We start from the raw sequence: 9,300 nt of genomic DNA on the forward strand, positions 1-9,300 counted from the left end.
AAGGCTTGTAAGTGGATGTGTCTTAAGTTGTGGTTTTATCCGCTTGCTCCCCTGCAGCTGGAATGAACCTGGTCTGTGGGGTCCCCCCACTTCTCTTTTTATCTGCCTGATGGTAGGACAGACCCGTAGTTAGGCCCAGAGCTGCAGCCGCGACTAGAGAGTCACTGGGCAGAACACCCAGAGGGATGGCTTTTTCCAACCCAAGAAACAAATCCCTAACTTGCTCGACTCATCGAAGGCTCTCTCTCCTTGGGAATAGTTAAATTCTCCGTGGGTTGGGTTCACATTTTTACCATCTCTGCCTCTGCTCATTTAATCATCTTGCCCCAAGGTAGGGTTGTGGGTGTATCATGAACTGAGCCCCCCCCCCCTGCCAGCTAGAGAACCAGGTAGCAGCAAGCCGGAGGGAGCCGTTAGAAGGTATTATGTGCGCTCGTGTTGGACTTGACCCCAGAGACCCTGCTGTAGTTCGGTCGGTGCCCAGAGGCGGACGTAAACCAGCAGCTTCATGGCTGACCGGGGAGAAGCCGGCAGCGTGATGGTGTCATCGACCTGCTGCTGTCCCAGTGCACCGGGTCGTCTCCTCTGTAACTGCGGTCAGAGTCTCGGGCTCCACCACCGCTGCCTTGTCTTCTCACCTTTTCTTTGGCTGCTTTATGACACTCTCTGGGGACCGGGAGTCTTGGTGCCGCTCAGCCTCTCTAGCTGCTGGGACAGAGGACAGAGGAGCTGCAGAGAAAATGTGGGCGTCCGCCGGGCAGAGAACAGCCACGTTCCAGGAGGGGCCCGGGCCGGCGGACAGCTGACGGTTCAAAAACCCTAGGTGAGCCGCTCTTGTGGGAATGCGCCTGAGCCTCGAGTCGGGTCCTACGGGGAAGGGAGGCCGTGAGGAGGACACTGTCTACTCCGAGTGTGGTCCGGGACCTAGAAGCAGCAGGAGCACCTGGGAAGCTGCTGGTCCCGCCCCAGAGCTACGAATCTGCATTTTAACCGGACCCCCGCGCAGCCGGTGCGTGTGCACCTGAGTATCGGGGAGGCGCCGGTCTAGGAAGGCGCACGCACGCAGGACAGGTCTGCCTCTGCTCCACAACTCCGGGAAGGATGGAGTCACGTGACTCGGTTTTTCTGGGTTGATTTAAAACTCACCTGTAAGCCCCTGTTCACCAGCATTGGCCCGATGCCTGGTATGGACACTTGCCAGCACACACCTCCCCTGTCCGGGCCGTGCCCCCGCGGGGCCCCGCTGCCCGCCCTCCCGGCTGGCGTCGTTGGGGGACAGGCACGCCGCAGCATCACGAGAGGACCCCATGTGTGCTGGCGTTCCTTTTCCTTGTGGGACGGAGAAGGAGTCCTTGCTCAGATGAAGCACGTTCACAGACCGTCTGTGCTGCCCCGGGAAGTGCTTCTAGAATCTATTTACGAATTTCATTTTGATCTCACCAAGAACCGCCTCTCTCACCACAGGGACTTGCAGGATGGGCCCTCCTTCTCCGGCCGGGGCCGCCAGCGTGGTGGGGCAGACGGGTGGGGTGCTCAGTGGGCCTTCCTCTCCAGGCTTGAGATAGGGGCACTGACGGCCCACCAGGGAGTCTGTGATCAGACTGGATCTGAGAACCTCCGAGACCCACGTAGTTCTCTTGACTTACGTGCCAGTGTGGTGAAGACGCGGCTGCTTTCTGGGGAAGTCGGAGGCAGAGCTGAGGGCTTAGGTACAGTTAGATGCACTTTTTGCAATTTTCATTGAGTTGCACATTTTAGAGGCTTTTCAGCCGAGGCTGGCCTCCTCCAGGCAGGGAAGCATCCCGAGCTGGTTTCCCAGGGGCCTCCCCTGTTTTCTGACCACATTTCCCTGTCAGAGCCTGAGCGAGGAAGACCCTGCTGGGGGACGGGCTTTTCTTTTCCAGGCCAGGCTTGGGTCCTGGGCCCGCAGCAGAAGCTTTTCCCAGGCCCGTGGAGGGAGGGACAGGATTCTGAAGGGGATGACGAGGCTTACCATAATGTGGGGTGGCCAGGTGCTGACAGCTGGTACCTATGAATGTGACCTTATTTGGAAACGGGGACTTTCATCTGTAGATGAGCTTAAGGTAAGGATCTCGTGATGAGCTCATCCTGGACTGGGGGGCCGAAGCCCAATGACAGATGTCCTCAGAGAGGCGGGAGTGGAGAGGACACACAGAGACGCCAGGAGAGGTGAAACCAGACACAGAGATGGGGATGATATGGTCGCAAGCCAAGGGACACCTGGGGCCATGAGGAGCAGGAAGAGTCAAAGAAGGAATCTCCCCCAGAGCCCGTGGAGGGAACACAGCCCTGCTGACACGTTGCAGCCTGACTTCGGGCCTCCAGGACCATCAGAGAATAAGTCCCCGTAGTTTGAAGTCACCCCATTTGTGGTCACTGGTTTCAGCAGCACCAGGACTCCATCATGCCTCCCTTCTCCAGAAACCAGCAGCCCGGTGCGGTCCTGCAGCCCTCTGCTCTTGGCGCTGACCTCTCCTCTTGCCAGTCTCACTCCCCCTGTCCGGCTCGGCCAGTCTGGGCACTATTGGGCTGTGTCCCCCTGGCTGGTCTTTTTGGCTATAGGCCTGGGGTTTTTTTGATGTTTCCTTTATGCCTACAAACGGGGCGGGTGCTCCTGCTGCGGGGTGTCAAGTCTCTGCCGGACATCCCGCAGCTGGTCTTGTTTGTTTGTGCTTTTACAGCTTTTACTCCCAGGGAACTGGGTACAAACTGTTCTCTGCAGTTGGGGTCAGAAAGAGGTGGGCGTCCACTGTGAAAGGTCTTGCTGTCCCCCACAGATGCTCAAATGTCAGAGTGCACTCAGTCCTGGGCTCTTTCCCGCCTTGCACTGAGTTCCTGGGCATAGTGGACCCTTGTCGCTGCATCCAGTCCATGGTCTTTCTTGGGGGGGGCTTTTCCAGCCCCCAGCCCACTCAGCAGGGCCCAAGCGCCTGGGTGAGGTTGTGGCAGTCAGCCAGTGAGAGGACATCCTGACATTTCTGCATGGGCTGTAGGGAAGGAGACTTCTGCCACCATGAGGGGAAAGCCTGCCTAAGCATGGAGACAACACTGGGACAGGGAGAGGCCAGTGGGGCAGATGGGGTACAGAATTTTAAAAAAAGATTTTATTTATTTATTTGAGCAGGGGAGAATGTGGGGAGGGGCAGAGGGAGAACATCTTTAAGCAGACTCCCTGATGATCAGGTAGCCTTCCACAGGGCTCCATCCTGTGACCCATGAGTTGAAATCAACAGTGAGATGTTCAGCTGACTGAGCCAGGGTTTGGAATTTAAGGAGCGGTCACGCAGGGTGGTGAAGCTCAAGTTGGCCCTGGACACACCACTGAAAGCAGAGCTGAGACAGGGAATTCAAGAATTCCTCATGACAGCATCTGAACTCCTGGATCCAACTGTGCCTGAAGCCCTTGACCCCTGAGTTTTTCAGGGTGTGAGCCAATATGTTTTCTTTTGCTCAAGTGGTTTTGCATTACGTGTCCTAACTCTAGCAACCAGCTGGGTCTTTGTAACGTACTTTCCCCCTGTGTTACTCCCCAGCAAGGCTGCCAGGGGACTCGGGAGCCTTCCCCAGGATCTGCCTGAGAATCTACACGGATGCCTCGCATCAGACCACACATCTCCAGGATCTCCATCTGGTTCTTCTAAGAGGCTTACTACATCTGTGCAGACAGGCCTTCTTTCACTCCCCTTTAAGATTCCCACCAACTCCTGCCGAGGTAGGGGGCTCTCCTGTGAGCAGGCTTGTCCCGGGCCCTCACCCTCCACGAACAGCCAGCAGGAAGAGCTGGGAGATCGGACGGAAGAGGCACTGGGTCTCGGAGCGCTATTTTAATTTCAGAGAAGCCTCGAGCAGCGAGCGATGACCGGCAGTTGTCAGGAAAAGTGGGTCTGATGGTCTCAAGCCCCAGGTGGGCAGACAGCCTGTGGCTGAAAAAGGAAATTAAGTTTTCAGAGAGTTGAGGCAGCTCTAGGGGGCACACCCTTATAAATATTGGTGCGGTCTCTGGGTGAGGATACCAGGGCCCATGGCCAGTGCGCTCTCCCCAGCCTCGCTTCGGTCCTGCTGGGAGCCTCCCACCTCAGGTGTCCTGCTCCCATAATGGCGCCAAACCTGGGGTGGCCTCGTGGAGGACACTTCCCATAGCTGGTCTCTTCTGTCCCCTCTTCTGCCAACAAAGGCTTACTTGTGCGCTCACAGCCAATACATTTAAAATAAAGGTTATGACTTGACAAATACATAAGAGCCTTCCTAAACCATCCCATATGGTAGAATTACAGAGAAAAGCAGAGTTTTGCGTTAGTCGCGATTATGGACCCTAAAGGTGCCCATGTCTCGATCCCCAAGGCTGTAACTTGTGACCTTGCCCGGCAAAGGGAACTTGGCAGACACGATGATATTAAGGGCCCGGGCTGGGGGATGACCCCGGGTTATCTGGGTGGATCCAGTGTGATCGCAGGCGTCTGTAGAGGAGCGGGGGCAGGGGAGGACCAGAGTCTGGTGACAGGCGGAGATTGGAGCGGGGTCAGGCCAGGCCCCGCAGCGAGGAGTTCAGGCGGCCTCTGGGAAAGTCAACATGCGGACTCCTCCTGGAAGACTCCGGGAGAGCACAGCGCTGCCAGCGGCAGGCCCCGAGGGCTCCGGGCTCCGAACCGCAGAGGGACAGGCTCGCTGCGAGCCACAGGGGTGACGGTGTCTCGTTACCGCAGCCGCAGGAAGGTCATGTCTGCCCGGCCCGGTACGTGAGGAGCCTGAGAGAGGCAAGGGATGCTGGGTACTGGGGGCCTCGGGCCTGGGGCCCCGCTGCGTCTGTCCTGCGAAGGCCGCGGGGGGCCCGGGAGAAGGGGCTGCTCAGGCTGGAGGCACGAAGGCTCAGGACCCCTCCTGGCTCTGAATCAGGCAGGAGACATCACAGGGCGGCATCTCCCACTTCAGACGAAACGGTCTCCGATGCTTCAGGAGCCTTCTGGCTAAAATCTTACATGTGAAACGCGGAAGATCTCTGAGGCCCGTTGCCGGTAGCACTGGGCGTCCTGACTTGCAGCAGAGAACAGGAGGGCCGCATCCCAGCCTCTGGGGCCTGAAATTCCAGTTCACCGCCTTCTTTGCGACGCGTCCCCCTGCGCTGACTTAAACGGGCAGGATTTCCTTCTTGCTCAAACCTCCCCGAGAAGGAGGAAGCCTGCGCGGGTGCCCCCTGCCATCCCGTAGGCGGGGGAGTCACATAAACAGGTTCTGCACCGTCTCTTTCTGCAGGACACTGGGTTTACTGCTCGCGGAGGTTGGAACCCGCAGCGAGCGCTTGCTTTGCTGCTCTGCGGAGCAGCGCGCGGGGGAAACGCGTCCTTCATGACGGTGTAAACGAGAGAGCTCGCGCTTATAATAATTGCGTTATGCTCGATCTAAGCCTAATACCCTCTTTCATAGTGTCTGCTGCCGTCCTGAAGCTTTCCCCTGAAAAGCAGTAATAGGAAGGCCATCAGCAGAACGTATGAGAAAATGATTGCGCTTACAGTAAGCCTGTCTACTGGCCGAGGGCGCAGCGGCCTCGTCGGGAATGACCACGGTCGGCAGCCCGGGGCGGCCCTGCCCGGTGCCATCCGTGAGGCCGGCCAGCTCCGAGCCACCGCCCTCCCAGCGTCCCTGACGCTCCCGCCCTGCCTGCAGGATGAGGCTTCACGGGCGTGCTAAGGACTCCCATGTGCCGAAGGGCCCCTGGGGTGTAGGCACGAGGGACCACTGGCCTTCCAGGCAGTGGACAGCAGCTTGGCCACCCCGGCTCTCCTCTTCCTTGGTCGCCAGGATGAGCTCCCAAGCAGGCAGCGTGCCCGTCCCAGGGGCCCGTGCTTGAGGTCCAGCGTATGGCCAGGTGGGAGGCGACAGGGCAGTAGCATGAGCGAGCTCCTGCCACGCAGCTTCCACAAAACACCTGGCCCTTGTTTGCCCATCCTGTGAGGTTTCCAGGGTGGCGACAGGGGCCTGGGCCTGTGCTCCCTAGCTGCTCTGGCCCCGCAGGCCCACTCCTCCAGAACCTTCCAGCGGCTGAACGAGGAGGAGCTCCACCTTGTGCCATGTGCAGGCAGATGGGGTTCCCTTTGCCTGAGGACCTGCCGGAGGTCTAGGCACCTGCTGTTCGAGGGGAGCTCATGAGACGGCACAGGAGGAGCAGGAGGGACTCAGCTCCTGAAGAGCCGCTGGTCTGGGGCAGGGGCTGCTGTTACCATTTGCTTAGAGACAAATACCTCCTCTGGGGAAGCAAACAAATGGGGGAGCACGGGCCACAGGGACAGCAGTTGTGCAGCGGGAATTCTGCCCACAGGCCAGCTGTGTGCCCGGAGCCCTAGCAGGACCCACCGTAGGGGAAGGCATCCTGTGATGGTCTCGTGTCCACTGAAGAGTGATGCCCCCGAAACGGTGACCATGGGACCCGCGGGCCCTCCCCAGCCCCAGCCCTTCCCTCTTTGGAGAAGTGCCTCTAGAAGCCTCACAGGCTGGGTTCCCTGGGCACAGGGTCCTCTGTCCCGTCGCCCCCCTGCACCCAGGCTCCCTCTGATACACAGCGCGGCTTTGCTTCTCTAGAATGTGTGCTCACTGCTCGGACACTGACACTCAAGACCTCGGTGTTGGCGGTCGCAAGCCACCATCCTTGGGACAGTGTCTGTGCAGGGGTGCCCCCACTCTGAGAGCCACAGCTAGGCCCAGAGCCTTCCTGGAGCCTTTGGGTACGGGGCTCCCTTGCCTTCTCTCCCGTATGGGCTGCGAGCCTGCGTCAGAGATGCTGGGGACCAGGGCGGTGACAGAAGGTAACAGGAGCCTCGCCAGAAAGCACCACACGCCAGGCCTTGACCAGCAGTGTTCGTCCTCTCACTGTCTAGAGGCCCTCAGCCACCCGTCCATGTTTGGGCAGCCCTTTCTCCGGCGGCCTCCCTTCTCGGCTTGCTGACTACAGCTTCTCGCTGTGTCCTCACAGGTCTGCCCTCTGTGTGCATGGACCCCCCATCCCTGTGTCTCTCGGTCCAAGTTCCCTCTTGTAGGGACACGGGTCCTGTTGTATCAGGGCCACACTAATGGCCTTGTTTTACCTTAATCACCTCTCAGAAGGCCCTGTCTTTTTTTTTTTTTTTTTTTTTAAGATTTTATTTATTGTTGGAGCCACAGAGTACAAGCTGGGGGAGTGGCAGAGGGAGAAGCAGGCTCCCCACTGAGCAGGGAGCCCAATGTGGGACTCGATCCTGGGACCCTGGGACTGTGGCCTGAGCAGAAGTTGACTGAGCCACCCAGGCGTCCTGAATGTCCTGTCTTTAAATATAGTCACATTCGGAGGTGCTGGGGGTTAGAATCTCAACTCACAGATCTTGGGGGACATAATTCAGCCCATAGCGACTGTGTATCTGTTGGCTTTACTGTAATGATGTGGAGCGAACCACCTCACAAGAAAGCCTAGCATTATTTTCTCCTTGACACCTGCAGGGAGGGGGACCAGCCCGCAGACAGGCTGCTTTGGGGCAGATCAAGGCCAGGGGTGGGGCTCGGGTCTACCCCATGCGTCTCATCACTTTGGGGTCATTGGCCACCGATTCTGCTTTAGTAGCCCACACTGCCCCAGGCTGGCTGGGTCCTATCCCCCAGTCCCTACTGGCCAAGGCCAGTCTCAAACTGTAGGATGTTATAGATAAATATATGTTTCTATTTGTTTTAAAAAACCTGCAACCTTCCATTCCCAACACATTATACTCGCTTTTGTTAAACTTCTCTTAAACCGCAGCTCATCTCATTTTCTGGTTGGCCTGTTGTCTTCCCCACTGAAACTCTCCCTGTTCTGGTTCCTGCCGAAGTCCCACCACACAGGTGGCTCTAAAGTGTGATGAACTCGGGGCCTCCCCCTCCCCCCAACCCTTGTATGGCTCTGCAGGTGCAACAGAGAGTTGATTAGTGAACAGGGAAAGTATGGGAACTGATGATGTCACACACGAACATGGACTTTTTGGTTACCATTAAATTCAGTAGAACATAACACAGTGGGTTTTTGAGTTTTGTTTGCATTATGGACTCACACCCCGAGTTTAAGATTTGACGCATAGACATGTGCTTAATTAGTGTTTTTATTGTTAGTAAAAATGAATCTAGTATATTTTCGAGGAATGCACCCTTTCTTCTTGAGCCTTCTTTAGGTGTAAGAGTTAATCTTACATCATTTTATGGTTTGTTTCATGGTTCAAAAGCAGATGCATTTTTTTCTCTCTGGCTCCCCAGTCGGTGTCCTATTGACACCGACTGGGGACACTTGAGTCTGGAGTTGGTTTCACTTCACGAGTCCTTGGATCCAAGACTAGAGTGAGTCATCTTTTTATTTATTTTTTTTTATCTTAGCAAAATATACGTGACACAGAATTTTACCATCGTAACCATTTTCAAGTGTCCAGTTCAGTGACATTAAATACACTCCCAATGTTGTGTTCATCCAAAACTTCTCATCTTTCCAAGCAGAAACTCCAGACCCTCTGAGGAAAGAGAAACTGAGGCATATTAAACTTTTTGAGTTTATTTGAGCAAAAATCGATTCAATTTGGGCAGCATCCAGTCTAGCAGATACAAAGAAGAGCTGGACAAAATGAACGACTGTCTTGGGCTGGAGGGAGTTGGCCGAAAAGCAGGTTGGCGCTCTCAAGGTGTCTTTATGGGATGGACGGAGGACCTCCGTGGGTGCTGATCACATGACTCTGGTCTGGAAGCTTTAAGGTTTTATTTCTGGGAGACCCCTAACCAAAGCCAACTTAAGTCTTGGTGACGCGGGGCTTAGCATACACGGCTCGATTTTGGACCTGCCATCTTGTTTTTAATACCATCGAACACCAATTCCCTGTTCCCATGATCCTCTTTTTAGGCTAAAAGGCCAAAAATCATTTGCCTGCCACAGGTCATTTGTATGGTCGATAGCTTGTGAAAACACGTGCTTTCACTGGCAGCAAGCCTGGTAATGGTGGCTGGTGGTCTGGGGACGTGAGGACACCAGCCGGCTGGGCTGTGAGGCTGGGCAAGGCTCGGGGGCAGACGCTGGGCTGCCCCTCTCCCCCGGTGGTGGCCAGCTTCTCTGCACTGTGGCAGGGGGACGCTGATAGAATTCTCCTCCTGGGGAGAGTGGAGATCAAACTGCCTTGCTGTCTGGGTGTGCATACAGTAGGAGCTCAGCGCCTGAGGAAGGAAGTGTATGCATACAGCAGGAGCTCAGCGCCTGAGGAAGGAAGTGTATGCATACAGTAGGAGCTCAGCGCCTGAGGAAGGAAG

This window comes from Enhydra lutris, unplaced genomic scaffold (genome assembly GCF_002288905.1).
Source record: "Enhydra lutris kenyoni isolate GAN:26980312 unplaced genomic scaffold, ASM228890v2 scaffoldscaffold12, whole genome shotgun sequence".
Classification (NCBI taxonomy): Eukaryota; Metazoa; Chordata; class Mammalia; order Carnivora; family Mustelidae; genus Enhydra; species Enhydra lutris.